The 16,923-nt window shown below is 40.7% G+C and overlaps 1 protein-coding gene across 3 annotated transcripts in view; it reads right to left on the bottom strand.

The window, feature by feature from the left end:
- CRIM1 (cysteine rich transmembrane BMP regulator 1) overlaps positions 1 to 16,923 on the bottom strand; it is a 232,441-nt gene that overhangs the window by 155,010 nt on the left and 60,508 nt on the right. Inside the window, exon 1 of one of the 3 annotated variants that reach the window (XM_054976648.1) lies at positions 3,214 to 3,285. The exons of the other annotated variants lie outside the window; for them this stretch is intronic. The gene's annotated coding sequence lies outside the window, so the exon portion shown is untranslated. Of the gene's footprint in view, positions 1 to 3,213; positions 3,286 to 16,923 lie in introns of those variants that run through there. 3 annotated transcript variants of the gene reach the window in all.

Raw genomic sequence — 16,923 nt, 5'->3', positions numbered from 1 at the left:
TACTGAAGAGAATTAGATTTACTTTTGAATAGACTTGCTTTGATTATCATTCCAACCATTTCTGTAATATCACTGTGTGCACTATTTTTTCACTAGTATCAAGCAACATCCACTTCAGCTAGTGCCATCCATTAAATCATGTTCAAAGTTTTACTTAAACTAATATGGAACCCAGGGGTGCAAGTATACCACAGGATGTCTTCTGTATCAATTAGTCCTGGCTATATGTTTTTCTTAACACAAGTTTCAAGCTCTCATAGCTGTGAAAGGATTTGCACAAGTTACGGTTATGCAGATATTACAGGAAGATTTTATATATTATATACACATACCCCATCAGAGAAAGGATAACAATGTTAAAAAGTTATGGTGCCCTGAGCAGAACAATTAATATATACAAATGATACTGCACAAAGTAGATTAACATTAGGCATATCCAAAACACATACCAAAACATAGTAGACTGCTGCAAGCAGTCACTGATTTTTCTAAATTATTTAAAACATTTCTATGGTGACTTTCCATCCCCAAGCAGCAAACATCAAACACTAAAACATTTCAACAATACAAAGATTTAAAATAAAGTGTCTATGAAATAATTCAATTGAAACAAAATATTTTTAAGCACTTGAAGAGTTTTGTTTTGTCACTCAAAACTCAAGGGTAACTTTTCGCATTTGAAACACTATAGCAATCTCTCCAATAGATGAATGTTTATAGGTTCAAAACTAATTGGGACACCCAGGTTCAGACCCCCACTATGCCATGGAAGCTTGCTTGGTGACTTTGGGCCAGTCATGTGCTCTCGGCCTATGAGGATAAAAGAACAACATAAGCCACTTGGGGTCGCCAATGGGGAGACAGGTGGGGTAAAAAATGGAACAAATAAATCACACTATACACACCTAAAGAAAGCCTCCTATTTACTCAAATATTCATGAATTAATTTCATACCAAATAGCAAACTGGAATGCAAAGTCTGTGAATTCATCATCATACTAACTTGCCTTAAACAACAGAAAAAGTATCAGCTGTCTAATTTTTTTTTTTTGCATTATCAAGCAGACAGTTGTTTTGAACTTCAATTTGGTCAGAATTTACAAGTTTGTTCACTTGCAAAGTGGACTTTTGCAAAAACAACAAAAATGCATTGTTACTGTAACTTTATGCTTGCTGAACAAATCCTGAACTTGCAACTCTAATTTGCAACTTACAGCCCTGTTGCTCCTTTGATTTTTACTACTAACTAGTGTAAATGTAGCATTTGCTATACTGAGAGAGTAAGGGAATATGCTTGTATGTCACAGAGTTAAGAGCATCAAGTATACTTCCTGCAGAAAACTATGAGCAGCAGCCATAACAAATGGACCACTCAGTACAAAGAAGTGCTAGAATTTAAGAATTAACCCTTCACTTCTAGCAACACTGCATGAGGAAAGGAACTCCCCTCCTCACCCAGGAACATAAGAGCTGCTCAGCTGCATCAGACCAGTTTGTACATCTAGTTCAGCATCCTTTTTCATACAGCAGCCAAGGCGAGCCAACAAACAAGGTGAAGGCTTTCCCCTGATATTGCCAGCTAGTACTGATATATAGGGGTAGGCTTCCTCTGACTATGGGGGCTCCGTTAGTCACCATGGCAGTTAGCCATGGATGTACCTATCTTCCATGAGCTGCTTAGAGTTATCTATGCTTGTGGACATTACTACAGCCACCAATTTTACTATTCATAAGTAGTACTTCTCTCCTGAATATATTGCCCATCAACTTCACTGGGTGACCCAAGGTCTAATAATATGGGAACTATTGAGCTCTCTCTTCCTCTTAGTTTCATACAATTTAAACCTCATCGGCATACATATGAAGTGAAGATTTATTTCATCCACTGTGCATCTCCTTACAATTAATAACGTTGTAATTCATTTGCCATGTCACAAATTTAGAAAAATCCTTCTGTAGTAGCTACCTTGGTTTTCACCATTGTGAATTATTTGATAATCCATAGGAGGACCTGTCCTTCTATCCCATGACTGCTGAACTTACTGAATTTGGATCTATGAACAAACAGGAAAATTCTGTATTGTACCTAAGGAGGCAGCTGATGTCTACTACACTTTTAAAGTATGAATGTTATATGGCCCATTCTGTTTATCTGATGGCTGCTAAAAAAAGTATGAATGTTATATGGCCCATTCTGTTTATCTGATGGCTGCTAAAAAAACTGTATGGGGATGATAGAGCAACATTCTAATTCTAGTAATGACTGACCAGGCATCCATCCAGGCAACGACAGCAGTGGAACTACTGCGAAACTGGTTTGTGTATGACCCCAGTTTGATCAAGCACTATTCTACCTTAACACTACAATGAACTACTTGAAGAGTCATCCAATTTATACCAATTGATTCTAACACATCTAGTCCTCCATAATTCCTTTTTCATGTAGCCCTTTTCTATATGAAGTAATAATTTCAGATTTTCTGAATTTGGCCCAAACTTTATCTTTAGATCTGTCTGTATTTTTACCTGCTATAACAGTCATAAGAAGCAAGATCTCTCAAATGCAGAACTTGTGAGAGAAGCTGGGATTTTCAATGAAGTACTGAAGATGACACATGACACTATTTCTTAAGTTCCTTGTTTATTCATGTTTCTCAAGTAGCACTGCAACCTTTACTTAAACAAGAAAGTTTAGATTTAGTTATATGATCTCTAGATTGTTCTGAGCAGTTCTAAAATTATTTTCAGTTATGACTACATTTCAGAGCAAATACTTCACTTGATAATTTGGTGAAATATAATTAAATTCAGCTGGTTTTATCCAAGAGCAATATTTTGAATATGATCTTTCCTTCCAATTTTGTCACTCGGAAACATGTAAAATAGAACTGCACTTGATTCCTATGGAATCACACTAATTTCCGCCTCTTGATTAACAGAAAATTTTTGGTAACTATCTAGGGCTACATGCAGGGGGCTCAAATTAGTAGATGTCGGGATGAAGAAGACAAAAAGACAAATCTAAGTGTTTTCTCCACACAAAATATTTTTCTACACAGTGAGAATCCGTCACTTGTAAATTGTGACAATATTTTATTTTGCCCTAAGTACACAGGTTGGAAAGACACTGCCAGTACAAAATGTTCCACTTTTCTAGGAAAGAGGAAGAGAGGCACTAAACTCCAGGCCCAAGCCCTGGTAGCCTCTACTCACCCTCAGAACTGCTGATGCTGCTCCTCCCCACAATGGATCCAGCTAAGATGTCATCAGCAAAGTGGGAAAGGTCCCACTCTACAGCCAAGTTGTTGGGGAGGGGCGAAGACCTAAACAGAAAAGAGAAACACAGAATGAAAGTTTAAAATTTAAAAAGAGGTTGATTTAAGCTCATTGCCCAGAGTGCTGGTAGCTGAAATGACAGCTGAAAAGTCATACACTACAGGGCTACCTGTACCTGATTACTCTACCTGGTTACGCTACCTGATTACTCACTGCCTATTTGACCATGATTAAATATCAGCGATTCTTTTTATATACGCATGTATACTGCCAAATATTCCACAAAGTCAAGAATTCTACTGTGTGGGTGGCAGCTTACTTTTAAAATTTCAATTATGGAATTTAAAAAAAGCTAAGAGTGAGATATGCCCTGCAAAAGCTAGCTAGCTGCAGTTCTAGTAGAGTGTCAAGACCTAATGGCCATTTGCTATAACTGCAGGCATTTCCAACAAACTGGCACAACTGCCCCTGTTTAATAGTTGCCATTCCTTTGCTTTTAATGTGGTTTTAATTTCATGTATTAAAGCATTGAAACAACATGCTGGATGTGATGTTCCAGGGTAAAAGCCAAAGAGAAGAACTGTCCAGAGAATCACTCATTTATAGAAATCTTACCAAACATTGTTAAAAGTTGTAATTCGTTACTTTTTAAACACTACTTCATTGTTTCAGGTGGATAGCCATGTTGGTCTGCTGTAGAACACCAGGATTTGAGTCCAGTGGCACCTTAGAGATCAAAAAGATTGTCAGGGAATGAGCTTTCAAGAGTCTAAGCTGAAGAAGGGTCCTCTGCTCCCCAAATGGTCATACCCTGAAAATCCTGTTGGTGTCTAAGGTACTACTGGACTCAAATTGTGTTGTTCATCGCTTCAATTTTTTTGTAGTTAACACACTTTAACTGACATATTATGCTTTAAGAACACTTGACTAGTCAAACGACCAGACTATATGCTGATTAAATCTCTATTAAACTACAGCTAAAATGATGTAAGCAAGGTATGACATAACAGATTCTACAGATTTTATAAAAATATATAGAGCATGAGCCCTCCAACCTTTGAAAGATACAAATTCTAAAAGAAACAGCTATATTTGGCTATAGTTGATACAAGTAGCCTCAATGCTAGTTTTAAACTCTGAAAAGAATAAAGTAGAATACTTTAGTTAACTATAGTATGAAAACAGTACTAACAATGTGGTAGACCAAAAAAAGATAAATTTTATATTTGGGGATAATAGAAAGGGAATACCTCCCTGCAAGACATTAATTTGTGTGAGTGTGCACATTTGTGTATTTGGTCATGTAACTGTTCATGGATATTCCTGTTATTATGCTTATATTGTTAAAATGAATTCTGCTGCTCATTCCTAACTGAAGTTACTACTGAATGCTGCTCTCTGTATTCCAATAGTTTAATTGCCATTTTAATGCAGTTTTGCATGATTTTTAATTAATTGATTAGCTGGTTTGAATGCTCCCTACTAGCAAAAACATGGAAGATATCTTTAAACAAAATACATCAATATTTAGAAGAGTGGAAATTTTCATGTTCCACATAACATGAAAAAGTTAGTGCAATGAAAATTGGCAACAGTTAATACACGTATAAAGGTGATTTCTTCCTTGTTATTTTCTTGAATGGTAAGTACTACATCAAAATATGTGATGTAGTACTGGACAGGTGCCCAGTCTTCCATAGTAGATGGAGCTGATCCACAGGTGCATGAGGGAGCATCTTTTGAAACCAACATTTTCCTTTGACCTCAGCAGCACTCTTACAAACTTGTAAACTTACTACACACCTCTCACACATATTAATAATTGCTCTACCTAGTTATAACCTTGTGCAGCTGTAGAAACTAAAATTAAAAAATTCCCTTGTGCGACCCTCTTTAACAGGCCACAGAGTTCAATATTCTAGCTACAGCAGAAACACAGTGGTCTTAAATGATTTAAGTTTCCCCACTTACAAGGTCATATTGAGACAATGCCTACTTCTGCACTGTACCAGAAAGAAGAGAGGCAATGTCAAGCACCTTAAACATTACCACTTACTTAAAACAAGACAAAAGTTTCAAGAACTTTGGTTAATGAACCTCAACACTTCATCTTGATGCATAAATTAGCATGACTGCTATACTCCACCTGGATATTTTTAAATCATGTGAGGACAGTCTTATTAACAGCAGCAATTAATGTATTAGTTTTCTAGCTAGTGAACACCAAATCGAATGTTAGTGCCCATTCCACAACCAAATCAACTACAGCTACTTTAAGTGAAAAAAATTGATAACATATTGATCAGCCCATGCCAGTCTCCAGGAGGAAAGAGCTCCACAGTTATATAACAGCCAAAGCACTAAGATCAACTATAAATGGATATAGTGCACGGACAGAGATTGAGAAACTCCCAAGATGACAACAGCCTAAGTGGCATGGAATATTAAAGAATGCAAGAAGCAATGCACCCACTCTAGAAGCACACCCCACAACCTCCCACCATTCACGGCTGTAGTCTCTTCATACCCAGTTCTATCTCACTCGACCATACTTTCTGTGCACAAGCAGATGCTGAGATTGTCTAGCCCCTCCTTGAAACTCCCTTTCCTTCCCAGCTGAACCAAGGCTCAGCTGGTGAAAAGAGCATATTAAAGGCTGGAGGAGGGACATGCCATTTTGAAGATGGAATGGAATGTAGCTCCACCCCCCACCCTGTATTGACTATAGATAGAGCATCTACATGGGTGCTGCAGCCACAGCCACCCAGCAGTTTTTCCTGTTAGCCAGATCAAAGGATCCAGATGAAAGCTCTGGGAGGCCCACGAGTTATGCTCACAATTAACATCATCGAAGCTCTGTTCAGACACTTCCTGTGTTTGTGTGGAGAGAAATCCCCATGTGGAAACAGCCTTTGGCTCAAATGCAGCCATGAACTCACTTAGTGACTCTAGGCAAGCCACTCTGTGTTTTAGTTCTTGCATCTTCAACACGGGATTATTAGAAGTTGTTTGATCAAAACTCACTCACAAATGATCAGAAGATCATTGCCACCCTCCCCCAGCAACCCTGTGCAGCCACAGCTGAGGGTTAAGGATGCCTCCTGAACTTTGTGGCATAAAATAGGGAACACACCAAGCAGGTAGAATGATTTAGTCCGATTCTCCCTGGTTGCTACAGTCTCTGAAGCTTTGTAGCATATTGTTCAATAGTGTTCTCCCAGTCCTCATCAGAACCTTTACAAGAGGTACAGGAAGAAGGTGCATAAACTACTTCCTCCAAGGAAATCTGGACTGGCTTTAACAGGGTGGTTGAGAGGATTACTGAGATAAGGCAAAGTAAGTGGTTTGAATATCCTTAAACACTATATTAATGCCATGACTGTTAATATGAACACCAGCACGTTAAATCATGATCAGAAAAAGGTGATCCAGCATAGCTACTACATCACTATAATATATTCCCAGGAAACAAACCCCATAAGGAGACAGACTGCTGCATTCTGCACCAGCTGAGACTATAGAGATTGCAAAGGGTTCTGTAACAGTGCATTATAGTGTCTTGTATTATACTAAATACCTGACAACTGCATCACAAAAAAGCATACAAGATCAAAACAAAAACTAGTTACAAGTAAGGAAGATTATAACAATACACTGGGCAAATGTGCAAAAGCTCTCTCTGTGAATGCCATTTTGAGTATCTTGGATATGGAACAATTTTATAAACTGTGTTTATAGCCCTGAAATACAACTCATTCCTGTAGTCTTATTTAACCTTGGTGTATATAAAAAACATCCACAATGGAATAGAGAAACAAAAGGACAATCAACATACAAGGTGGGACAAAAACATACTGCAGTTTTATTCTGGATTCAAGCTGATGTTCACAATATTTCCACAGACTCGAAGACTTTCTCAGTTCCCCACTCCTACAGAGGTCTGAAATCCGGCTTCTGAGGGTCCCATCTACTTGTTGCCAGTGCTGCACTGGATTCAATCCATTAATCCAAGCTTGGCAAAGGGGGATCATACAAGGATGATTCAAGTAAAAGATGACAGATGTTTGCTACCATGTGGTAACATAGCTTATAACTCCCCCCCACACACACAAAAACCTGGATCAGATATGCAATCCATTGCCAGTGTTGCATAGTGGTTAGAGTGATGGAATAGGATCTGTGAGACCCAGTTTCTATTGCCTGCTCTGCCACTGAAGCTGAGTGACCTTGGGCCACTCACACACACTTAGCCTAACCTACCTCACAGGGTTGTTGTGAGGGGAAAATGGAGGAGAGGAGAATGCTGGGTCCTCAGTGAGGCAGGGTATAAGTGAAGTAAAATAAATCTTCAGGAAGCCCTCTTTAGAAAGAGAGAGACAAACGTTCAATTGATAGATTATTGCAAAATAGATCTATAGAAGAAAAGATGCAGCAAGATACATATAATGTCCTTGATTTCACAATGAGTAAGGTGACAACTCAAGGGCTTGGGTTTGCAAACAAGAACCTTTTTCAGCTCAGCCAGCCTACTATTGATTTCCTTGGATATTTCCAGCATGGCTGCAACAATATCCTACATTTGGTGGCATAGTACAGAGATAAATGAGACCAACATCTAATCTATTTTATAAATAGCAGGTGCATTTTAAAAACAGTGTCCATCTTACTCATACCAATTGTTCCTCATTAGAAATGTGAAGGACTTGGTGGGATGTTCTGTTCCCCTCCCATTCAGAACTCCTTCCCTCCCCTTGCAATTTTTCCAAAAAAGAAAGAACTAATGAAAGAACTAATAAATTTACAAATCACTGAAAATTTTTTCCCATGAAATATTTTTCTCTTTTGGAGTGAGTGAAATGCTTTTTAGTCATTGTTTTAGTCACTCAGTGTGGTATAACACCTTAATGTAAACCTTAAATACAATTCCTGTATATACTGCCAAGTCATAAATGATACATTAACAACTCTGCTGATATACTGCTCTTCTAGACAGATCAATGCCCCACTCAAAGCACTGAACAGTCAGTGTTGTTATTATGCCCATAATATAGCTAGGATACAGAATACATTGCTTACTTTTCTAACTTTTCTAACTACAGGCCACGTTTTGCAAAAGTGCTTAATTCAGCCTTCAACAACCCCAGGTGCCAGGTTGAAATGGCAACCAAAATGGCGATCCCCTGCTGCTGTCAACAAAGGATCACAACTAGGGCTGTGCTATTCGGGTTTTGCTTCGGGTAAAGTTACCCAAAGCAGACCCAATTCAGCAAGCCTCGGCATTCCCAAAGTGGGGCCAGTATGCTGGGCCCGCTTCGGGAATGCCGAAGCTAAGCATACCGAAGCAATTTGGGTCACTTGTTAAGCTTTGGGGCTTGCAAGCAGCGATGGGGCCCTTTAAACATCAACCCCCTCCCACCTCCCCTGCAGTGGCTCCGGGCCGGCTCCACTGCCACACCGCTGCCTGAGCCTGCAGGCTGGTGGGCAAGGCCAGAGCCGCCTCCTCCAGCGCTTCCTGCCCCTCAAATGGCTGCGGTGTGCCACACCACGGCCATATGAGGGGCAGGAAGGGCCGGAGAAGGAGGCTCCAGTCTTCCCCACCACTCTGCAGGCTCGGGCGGCAGTGCAGCGGCAGAGGAAACAGCTGGCTCCAGGCTGCGCTGCCTTTTGCTGCCACCGCCCAGCTGATAACCCTCCCACCACCAAGTAAGTGGGTGGGGGTGGAGGGGTCTCCCCAGGGGGGTGGGGGTAGAGGGGTTGCCCCAGGGAGGGTGGTGGGTGGTGGTAGGGCGTCCCCCCCTCGCTTCAGTATGCTTCGAATCTTCACGGAGCATACCGAAGCGATTCCCAAAACCCAAATCCAAAGCAGCTTGCCACTTCGGATTTGGGGGTATCCCAAATCGGTTCCCCGCTTCGGGTAAACCCAAAGCAGGAATAACGAATCTCCCCACCCATGCACAGCCCTAGTCACAACCAGGGCAGCAAAACAGGCAAAAGGAAGTAGTGACAGAGCCCAAGCACCACAAAGTAAGCAAAGCCCTCCTCCCTGCTGTATTAATGCAGCCTGACTGTACCTCACAGACAGGCAAACTTCTCCAGGCACTTTCAAGTGGATCACTGCAAAAAAACCTCACGCTTGCCTTCAACCAGCATTACTCAGCCTCCCTCCCTCTCACATGTGTGCATGCTTCTGGACTGAAACAGCCAAAGCCACCTCCCCTTAACCTGAGTGCACTGGTTTTGGCAAGGTGCAACAAGGAACCTAGTTGCTTGCTAACCAGTTACTGCTCTAGTTGGGGCTGCCCTTGCAGAAACTATATTTGGTACAGAATACTGTGGCCAGAATGCTAGCTGGAGTGGGTCATAGGGACCATATCACTTTGGTCTTATTTCATCTACACTGGCTCCCAATTAGCTTCTGGGTCCAATTCAAGGTGCTGGTTTTGACCTCTAAAGCTCTATATGTCTTGAGGCCAGCATACTTTAAGGACCACCTTCTCCTGCATGAACATACCCATCAACTCCAGTCATCTTTGGAGGCCTTGCTCTGGGTGCCCTCACCATCTGAGGATAGATAGGTGGCAACCTGAGAAAGGGCCTTAGTTGTGGCACCAACACTTTGGAACTCCCTCCCCAGGGAGATCCATCTGTCTCCCTCTATCACTGTCTTTTGCAAGCAGGTACAGACTTTTGTTTTATGTTGCAGACCCCCAATTAACTGCTATTGACCCTGCTCTTTGTTCACTGTGTTGAGTATGTTTTTATTGAATTTTTTAAATACTTGGAAAATGTATACACATTTGATTACGATTTCCTCCACATTCCAAGCCTCCCCAATTCAAATCACACATTCTACCTGCTATGCTACATTGGTTGAAATGTTAGTCTAAGGTGGAGATGAGAGGAGTAATAATGAACATTTTCCTATATAGTCCAAGATTTTAGTATTATAATCGATGGGGTTCTTTTAACTAAGTAAATGAGAAGCATGTAGCTTGTCATTCAGGACCAGTCTATATAACATTTTAAATCAGTTTCTAATCACGCACTGACCTATCACAACTCCAAGATAACTAAAAAGCGAACACAATACCAGCATGGTATGTAGTGGTTAGTGTCAGACAAGGTTGTGGAAGATCCAGCTTCAAACTTCCACTCTGTCATGAGGTTTGCTGGGTGATCTTGGGGTCCATCATACACACTCAGCCTAACCTACCTCACGGGAAGATAAAAGGAAGAATTATGTAAGATGTTTTCAGTCCCCTTTGGGGGGAAAGAGGTTTATAAATGAAGTAATAAAAAGTTTCAATTAAAGACCTTGATTAAAGAGACATGTATATCTCAGATCCCATGCACTGTTTACTTGGAAACAAGTCTCCTTTTACTGAAAATTACTGCTGTGGGTTAATGTGCATTGGATTGCAGTTTCAGTGGTTTCTATTTTGCTCTTTGCAACAAAGATATTTGAGACATACTGTAGCTAATTAAAAAACGTTTTAAATATGAGTATTTTTAAAAAATCAAAGCAAGCAGTACATCAACTCATTTTTCTGAGGATTTTTGATGGAAGTAGTTCCATAGAAGAGATTCTATGGAGCATGAGGGGTGGGCAACCCAAAAATATACGGGTTTCCTGCTTCGGGTTGACCCAAAGCAGGAAAAACATTCAGAAATACCCAAAACCCAAAGTGGCAAGCCGCTTCGGGTTCGGGTATTTGAATCGCTTCAGAATGCTCCGTAAAGATTATAAGCATTCCAAAGTGATTCAGGGGGCTGGATTTTCTCCCAGTACCCTCACCCGCCCCACTTTTCATCCCCCCACTTAGCTCCCATCCCCTCCAACCCACTTATCTGGCCTGTTAAAGGGGCAGTTTAAGCATGTCCCTTTAAACTATCAGCTGGCAGGCGACAGTGGATCCCCCCTATTCCCTGCCATCTGATAGTTTAAAAGGCCCTGCCGCTTGCAAGGCAGGAACCTCACAAACCCCAGCCCCAGCCCCCCACCCCCACCCTCCCAGCTCCAGCCCCCCCACTTACCTTGGCTCTGCTGCTGGAGTGGTGGAGGCCGCGGCCAAGCAGCAGCAGCTCCGACCTTCTCCACCACCCTGCGGGCCCGCATGGTGGCAGAGGAGGCCGGAAAGGGCCTTCCCACCCCTCAAATGGCTGCTGCCGCTGAGGCCATTTGATGGGCAGGACGGCCCTTTTCGGCCTTCTCTGCTGCCCTGCGGGCCCACACAGCAACAGAGGAGGCCAAAAACACCCTTCTCACCCCTCGCAGGAGGGGGAGGAGGCCGAGGGCCAGCAGGGCAGCAGAGAAGACCGGAGCCGCGGCTGCTGGGCCGCGGCCTCCACCACCCCAGCAAAGAGCCAAGGTAAGTGTGGGGAGGGGCTGGTGTTGGGGGGGGCTGGTGTTTGTGAGGTTTGCGCCATTTAAAGGGTTAGGGTTAGTTTAAAGGGACCTGCCACTTGCAAAAGGCAGGAAAAGGCCCTTTAAACTATCAGCTGTTAGGTGACAGGGCGATTCCCCCTGCTGCCTGCCAGCTGATAGTTTAAAAGGACCTACCACTTGCAAGTGGCATGAGAAAGGCCCTTTAAAGTTACTCCAAAGCTTCCCGAAGCAACCCAAATGCTTCAGGGAAGCTTTGATTTGAGATTTCCGAATCAGGGCCACCATGCTGGCTTCGATTAAGGAATCCCGAAACTTTACAAATAGGGTCCGATTCAGGCATTTTATCCTAATCGGAAACCCGAAGCACACACCCCTAAAGGGCACCTCACAGAAAAAGGATCATCTTCTGAAGCAAAGATTAAGTGGTCAGGCTACAAATCAGCACTCTGTATTGCGGGGATAACAACACTGACTTTGTTCACTGCTCTGAGTGGGGCACTAAACTGTCTAGAAGAATGGTATATAAGTGCAGTTATTAACTCTACTGGATATTTTCTGTTCACTCCAATTGAGAGATGGCATCCAGATGTTCCTAAAGTTACTGAGGTAGAACCCAGAGACTTCCCCTTTCATACCACAGCTTTGGGACTTCTCACTACAGCCCACTTTTCAAATTAATTTATAATTCACATTTTCATTCTTTTTTTAAAAAAAACTGTTTTATACCCCTTGCATTTCCTGCCTTAATTCTATCTTTAAGCAGCAGTTCAGATTTTGAGCAGGGCACCCACAAATTCGTGACCACTAACCCATCCCTTTTCAAGTTAAAATGGTTACACAAATTAATATTATTTAATAGCTTAATTGTTAGTGAGCCACAAAAATAAAGCATAATACAGCAGCTGGGTGATAGGACAATACAAAGCAGCTGCAATGGACAAGTTTCTTTACTACTCCATTGGAAAGAAAAGACAATGTTCTTTGGAAAGTGAAGCTGAGCTGGTATGAATGGCCCATCAGTGATGAAATCTGATCCTACAAAGGCTTTGGACCAGTGGCACTTTATTTCAAAAACTATCAGACATGTGCATGAGAGGCCAAATGAAAAAGCAATTATTTACAAAACAGCAATATTGCTGAAAATGTATCTTTCCCTCTTGTACACAGTTAAACCTCTCCTCTTTAAGTGTTTACATGTATATATTTGAAAAATGATCAAAGTTCTAAACTAATTTGTATTGTTTGGTTTTACACGTATGTACCTGAGAAGTGGTGCAAGAGTTTGTTCGTTAAGAAAATTCTAGTAAATATGAATGCTCCTTCTTCAGAGACCTACTCAATGTGGCTCACATGGCAATGAAAATATTGAACTTGTTACAGGCTCCTGAATATTTGAGCTGGGTCTTAGATCCAGAGAAAATTTGTCAAGGCCTATCTTAACTTTTGCTGGATAACACCAGAGCTCCTGAAAAGTAATATGCCTCTTTCACAGAGTCTGTTTACTTAAGAGTCTCTAATGAGTTAATCTATAGCAAATGACCAAGAATAGAAAATTTCTAGGCAACAGGCACCTAAGTCATGTGTGTGTTATGTGCCATCAAGTCACCTCCAACCTATGGAGACCCTATAGTGCCATCTAAAAGAAATACCTGTGTCAAATTATTTGAATCACTTTTCATGTCTACTTGTTTCCTTTCCATCATGACCCAAAGAAACTGGGGGTGACAAAATCTGCACATTCGTAGAACTATGCAAAGGCCTACAAAGAATAAAATGGGAGGAAATTCCATTTTTGAGAACATTTATATTTTTCCAGTAGAAAAAAATGGAAGTACTGAATAAACCTTTAAAAATATTTGCTGTTTTAGAATGAATTAAATACTTAAGGCATGCTTGTGAAATAGTGTTTTGGTTCCCCCTTTATTTCCTCAAGATTCTTTGCTATAGCTATGCCAAACAAATGTAATTAGAACATTTATTATCCCTTCTAATTAAAATATTCAAGGCAGCTTACAACATTATAATTCATATAACAATTAACAGATAACAGGTATTAAACTTATAACTACTGTGCACAGGATTTAGATAAAAAGGTCTCCTGCAATAAAAGAAAAGTCTTCAACTGGTAGCAGAAGGCCACTAAATTAGAAGTTATCCACAGTGCAAAGCGGAACAAAATCCAAAGAGCAGGGGCAGCTGCCTAGAAAGCCATCCAGGGTTCTCATTGAAGGAACTACTCTGACAATAAGGCGTCTACGGCCAACTTTAGAACATCAGTGGTACTTTTGAGATGGTCCATCAGGTACCTTGGAACCAAGCTGTATTAGGGCCTTTAAAGGTTAAAACTTTGAAATGGGCCTGGAAGCACATTAGCAAACAAGATGGGAGTAATGTTGCTGTGGCCAGTTGCTCATAACCCCAACTTTCACACTGGAAGCTTCTAAACAATCAAAGACAACTCCATATACAGTGTGTTCACAGCAGTCCAAGTTAGACATTACGATGAAACTTGTGGGACTATGGCAAAGTCTACCTTTCCAAAAAGGACTGCAGCTAATGAACCAAACTAAACTGGAAAAATATATTATCTCTATCACCTATGCACTATATGTCAATGAGGCATGTAACTCTGAGTCTGCTCTCTGAGAGGGGGTCTATAACCCTGTCTAGTGCAAGTTCCTGTTCGTAATCAGCTTTTCTCTCAACTCATAGCAACTTTATCTGGATTTAATTTCTGTTTGTTGATGCTGATGCAGTTCCTTCCAACATCCAGACATTGCTTAAACAAATCCAAAATTTCTTTGGACCATGATCGAAATGAAGCAGAGCTAAGTATTATCTGCACGTTAGAAACAATTCACCTTACACCCCTGGATAATCACTTAAATGTTTAAAAGTATGTGATAGAGGATACTGATGGCCTCCTAGCTCTACCTTCTGAAACCATTCTTTCAGAAAGGACAGAAATCAGTCTAGCCACCAGACAGTTCAGAAGGATACCAAGGTCATTAGTGGTCTACACTGTCACGTGGTTTCTATATAAAAGGCTATGTGAATCTCCCAAACCCTCGTTCTTACTTCAGACACTTCTATCTTCTGCAACATACGAAAGAAACTGGTCCATATTTAGAAATCTGTATATCAAATCAAAAAATAAGCTAACATATGAAAGTGTAGGGAAGCTGGTTTCAATCCATACAATGGCTTAAGCTCACTGAGATAAAAGTAAACATTACTCTAGTGTTCAGATTCTGAACTAATACCAATTAGGGGAAAACTTCAAGATGGAAGTATTTAAGCATATTTAAATGACATGATACAGGTTTTATATTTAATATATCATCACATAGTTATTTACATTTTTCCTCCCATTGTTCATTGAAAGAGCTCAAGGTGGCTTGCATCATTCTCTCCACCTGCATTTTATATCCTCAGCCAGTCAGATATTTTAGGCTGAATGTGTGGGCTAGCCCAAGGTCACCAAAGACGGTGCTCAAATTACAGGGAAACTGGGCCTCTGGCAATGGGCTTCCTTAGCTATTCTTAGAGGGTTATGATTTCACTCAATAACACCCCCTCTTCCCCAGGCCTGGATCTCTTCACCTTTCTGAGACTATGTGCCCACCTGTCTGAGGAGAACAGTCTCATCTTCAGATCTGCATTGCTATACCCATCCACCCGTATTACAACTTCTATAGCCCATTAAGCTGCTTGACTCTACCCCCCCACCCCCGTCCACTAAGAATTTTGCTTGGTCACATACTCCTGCTTTTCTCTTGTTACATTCCAACAGTCCCAGCAGCCAACTACATACTGAGGGAAAATTCCTCACTAACAGCCCCAGATAAGAGAAGATTTAAAACAATATTGCTGAAATGATTATGTTACAATCCAACAGAACCCAAAGGTGAGCAAGCAGACATTCAACTCCACCCTAGGAATGAATTGGAGAGGGTTAAGAAATTTTACCCGAGGAAACATACAGAGGAAGATTGAACTGTATATCTGGGCTGCAGGCTCTGCTACGGAAGAAATATTTAGGCCTAGTTGGCCTCTGTGAAAATACAGAATGATAAATAAAAACAATGAATACATTGCTGAGAACTCCCTTCTATAATTACAGAGGCAGCAGGAAGACAAGTTCAAATCCAGAATAAGATGAAGTCCCTGTGTATATTACATAGCATCGAGTAAACAGAAGAGTGCAGATATTTTGCTGGCCAAAGAGAATTTGATTAGTTAAAGGAATAATCCACCATGCATCACTGCTATTTTGTATCTCATCCACCTTATATCCCCGTTAATAGCCCTTTCCTGAGGGACTGTCATTGGGGAGTATTTCCATTTTTGCAGAAGCAGAGCAAGAACAAAGGGAAGAAGGTTGATGTTATAGATTTCGAGGAAGGATTATTTACTTCATGGTTTGTTTTCCATTTAGTGCATTTTTATCCCACACTTTGTCCAATGAGCTCAGAGTAGATTAAGAGAGACTGACTGGCCCAGTATCACAATAGAGTTGTCAGTTCTTGAGCCCCCAACCACCACCACTTGTTAGGCTGATGGGGAAAATAATGCAAAAGCAGCTATCATGTCAATAGCATGACATTTCCTGGGCAAATATGGAAGCCTCAGAAATGACATCATACCATCAACACAATAGCACCCCCTTGTCTTAGTCTACTCTAACCACTACACAGGTTTCCGTTAACAAAAAACAACAACTATCATAAAAACAGACTATGTTTTCATTTACATGCAGTTAAGCAGGGATAGGAAGTTATTGGTCTTGATTAGTCTGAAGACAGAGCTGGAGAATGTGTAAGATTCCTAAGTATTTATCAGAATGCCATGCATCTGCTCCCATTAACTCTGAATCACAGGCAAAGCATAATTATATGAATAACTTATATAATAGGCTTTTTTCCAGCAACCTGTAGCAATTTGAGAAAGGGAATCAATTGCTTCCAGTGCGTACTGTTAACACAATGGATAATATTATTTCGCTTCTATTTTTCTACTTTTTATTGTTTTCTTTTTTAAAAAAAAGTGGTAATAAGATGTTTTGGTCACTTAGGTGAAGCTTGTTTTTTCATTTCGAACAATGGGAATGTTTTTCTTTGGAGTATGTATTTTAAAAAAAACATGAATTTTATTCAAGCAAATTCTGATAAGCTATACATATTCTAAAAGTAGTAAAATAAATTTAGATCCTGTTAAGATCCTGCTTATTTAATCTTTCCTCAAATTTTTCTATTTTAAAA

The sequence above is a fragment of the Eublepharis macularius genome, chromosome 1 (assembly GCF_028583425.1).
Source record: "Eublepharis macularius isolate TG4126 chromosome 1, MPM_Emac_v1.0, whole genome shotgun sequence".
NCBI lineage: Eukaryota > Metazoa > Chordata > Lepidosauria > Squamata > Eublepharidae > Eublepharis > Eublepharis macularius.
The sequence above is the reverse complement of the archived record's forward strand: the minus strand, read 5'-3'. Positions and strand labels throughout refer to the sequence as shown.